The following is a 3,505-nucleotide window of genomic DNA, read 5'->3' as shown; positions in this document are numbered from 1 at the left end:
TCATCATTTTAGGCCAATTTGTATTCTGCTACATATTTTTGTTAAAAAGAAAATCACAATAAGTGTATTTGATTGGTTTGCGCAAAAGTTATCGCGTCTACAAACTAGGGGAAAGATTTATGTCATTTTTATTTACATATTTACTAGTAATGGTGGCAATATGCGATTTTTAGCGGGACTGTGACATTGTGGCGGACAGATCGGACCCCTAACTGACATTTTTGACACTTTTGGGGGGACCAGTGACATTACTACAGTAATCAGTGCTAAAAATATGCACTGTCACTGTACTAATGACACTGGCAGGGAAGGGGTTAACAACAGGGGCGATCAAAGGGTTAAATGTGTCCCTATGTGGTGCTTTCTAACTGTGTGGGGGATGGGCTTGCTTCATGAACATAGAGACCTGTGTTCCTAAATAAGAGGATCCCTGTGCTCATTACTGACAGAACAGAGGTCTGCTGCGTTTACAACAGCAGACCGTCGTCCTGTCTCCATAGGGAGCGATCGCAGGTGCCTGGCTGCAATAGCAGCCACTGGACCCGCTGATTGGCTCCCCCTGTGGCCAATGGGTGCGTGCATGCCCCCCGCTAGGGGTCCTGCAAAGCAATGTACAGGTATGTTGTTTCATGGGACAGAGACAACCTGCAGCAATAAAACTAAAGTAGCTGGTTGGCAAGCGGTTAAGCATCATTAAAATCACTTCTCCTGTAAAAACTATTGTTTTAAAACATATTTTTGCATTGATATATGTCCCCCAGGGCAGTACCCGAGTCCCCATACACCTTTTTATGGCAATAACTTACATATACTAAGCCTTTAAAATTAGGACTTTTAAATTTTCCGTGTTTGTGTCCCATAGACTTTAATAGAGTTTGCATGTTCGCTAGAACTTTTCCCATGTTTGAGATGTTCTGGTGTGAACTGAACAGGGGGGTGTTCTGCCCATCACTAGTGATCAGTGGACAGATTGGACGACTTGGAAGGGGGGGGACCTGCATATATACTGCTAACACCTATCACCCCAAAGGGTCAATAAGCACTAAGCCCTGATGACATGTGACTTATTCAGGACATTCAGTATGGCCACCCTAACACGCACTGATAAGATTTGCTGCAGGCAGTTGATCACAATCGCTAATAAAGCAAAAAACTCTAAAACATCTACAAATCCGTCTCATACATTAGAGCGGGAGGCTTTCTTCTGCGGTGCGCTGGTTCTCATTGGATGGTGGGGACAATAAATTCTCCCTAAATATATTTTGTATGCTCTCCCCAATAGACTGTCTCAGCTTTTGCTTTGTATCTTTCCCCATGAAGACGTAGAGTATTGGGTTGATGCAACTATTAAACATGGCCAGAGACAGAGAGACAAGGTACAGGATGCCCAGTGCATCATTGTCAGTGTATAGCCGGGTTACTCCTAGGATGTGGAAGGGGACCCAGGTGATGAAAAACACGACAATAATACTTATAGCCATCTTGATGGGTTTTCTTCCTACTTCAGAAAATCTGATATTTTGTGCTTTAAAAGCCAGATGAATGTAACAGATACAAATGATAATAAGAAGGATCAGAAATCCAAAAATTGCATATGTAAGAGTGATTGGCTCTATCGTGTGAGGGTCTGAATAACACATGGTCCTGTTATCAGAGGTTTTATATCTTCTGTAGATGGCCTCAGGCAGACACATCGTAAAGGACAACATCCAAATAGCCAAGCATATCATCCACGCCATTTTAATTCTTTGTTGATTTCGGGCCCACACGGGATGGACAACCAAAATCCATCGGTCAATGCTGATAGCCACCAGGGTGAAGACACTGGCAAACATGTTAATGGGAATGAAGAAAGATAAAATCTTGCAGAGGGCAGGACTGTACAGCCATTCTGGACTGCGCTATGATGAATGGAAGACACAAGCAGCACATGATATCGGCCAGAGCAAGGTTCCCAAACCAAATGGTGGTCACGGTCCGCTCCATCTTCACTCCAGTAACCCAAAGCACCAGAGCATTGCCGGGGGACACCCACGAGAGCAGTGATAGATAAAAACAGGATGCAGAACAAAGGCAGATGGCTGTAAATCATGGTTGGTTCCATTTCACTGATGACATTGAACATCTTGTTTACCTGTAAAGACTTCAAGAGTTACTTCATCTGTCTGATAATTATTCAATTCCATATTTTTGTAAGGAAAATATTATAACTTCTACTATAAAAAAAATGTGTGTGTGTGTGTGTATATATATATATGTATATATATATATATATATATATATATATATATATATATATATACATACATACACACTATATTACCAAAAGTATTGGGACGCCTGCCTTTACACGCACATGAACTTTAATGGCGTCTCACTCTTAGTCCTTAGGGTTCAATATTGAGTTGGCCCACCCTTTGCAGCTATAATAGCTTAAACTCTTCTGGGAAGGCTTTCCACAAGGTTTAGGAGGGTGTCTATGGCATAGCTCCCAACTGTCCCTGATTTGGAACAAAGTCCCTCTGTCCCTCTTTCCTCCTCATTTGTCCCTCGTTTTGGTCTGATCTATAGAGTTGTATATAAAATGCACTTTTTATCTTCCAAAATGTTTTTCCCAGTGCTAAACCTTTTATCCAATTACTAAACTGCTGCATTTGTAAATTTCAAAAGCCATTATAAAGGAATAGTAGTGGTAAAAGAAAGCACTTGTGTGTTTAAATAATCGTTTTTTTTGTATAATTCTCCTTTAAGGGGGCGTGGCAGGGGTGTGTGTCCTATTCCCACATACTTTTTCTAATATGTGTCCCTCATTCCCATCTCAAAAAGTTGGAAGGTAGATGGTGAAGGAGACCCTGGCACGGTCATGGAGGTGTTACTATACCAGCTGGTTTATGGGATTTAGTTAATGAACTATTTCTGTCACTTGTATCTTCACATTACTGTATATGATTTGCACATGTTAAAGATTTTTTCCAGTATTTTGATGATTTAGAGAATGCGATTTTCACTTATATTGTAATGTGTATGATTTATGTACATCTGTATCACTTTTTTCTGGCGCAACACTTTTATGTCTATGGGAATTTTTGACCAAATACATATTAATCACACAGGTTCTGGGGCTAATTTAATACAGATAAGGCACAGAGTGAAATTAATCACCACCTTATTCAGCCACAGAACCTGTGTAATTAGTATGTGTTCAGTTTTAAAGGCATAGGGTGGCAACCCTATCCCCTCACCACCACTAGCATGGCTGCCACTGATCCATGGGGGGGGCCTTTATGGTTTCTTGCACCGGGGACCTGAAGGTTCTAGTTATGCCTCTGAATTTAGCATTGTAATGCACTGCTAAAAACAGTAATCCTGATCACTTCCCCAGATTAGTACAATGCTATTATGGCAACATTATATTGATCTGGTCACAGAGTGTTTAAAAGTAAAATCATAAATTCTGTTTTTCTTAATGTTACCAGTGAGTGTCTGATCACGCCACACCAGTTAT

At 40.9% G+C, this 3,505-nt stretch overlaps 1 pseudogene across 1 annotated transcript; it reads right to left on the bottom strand.

Moving 5' to 3' along the window:
* Positions 1–991: 991 nt before the first annotated feature.
* On the bottom strand, positions 992–2,125 carry LOC309563267 (C3a anaphylatoxin chemotactic receptor-like; annotated as a pseudogene). The gene has a single exon. The product of its transcript is annotated as a C3a anaphylatoxin chemotactic receptor-like (transcript).
* Between the last annotated feature and the right edge of the window lie 1,380 nt (positions 2,126–3,505).

This window comes from Pelophylax lessonae (assembly GCF_965119305.1).
Source record: "Pelophylax lessonae genome assembly, chromosome: 9".
Taxonomy (NCBI): domain Eukaryota; kingdom Metazoa; phylum Chordata; class Amphibia; order Anura; family Ranidae; genus Pelophylax; species Pelophylax lessonae.
Note: the sequence above shows the minus strand (reverse complement) of the source record. Positions and strands in the feature narration are given on the sequence as shown.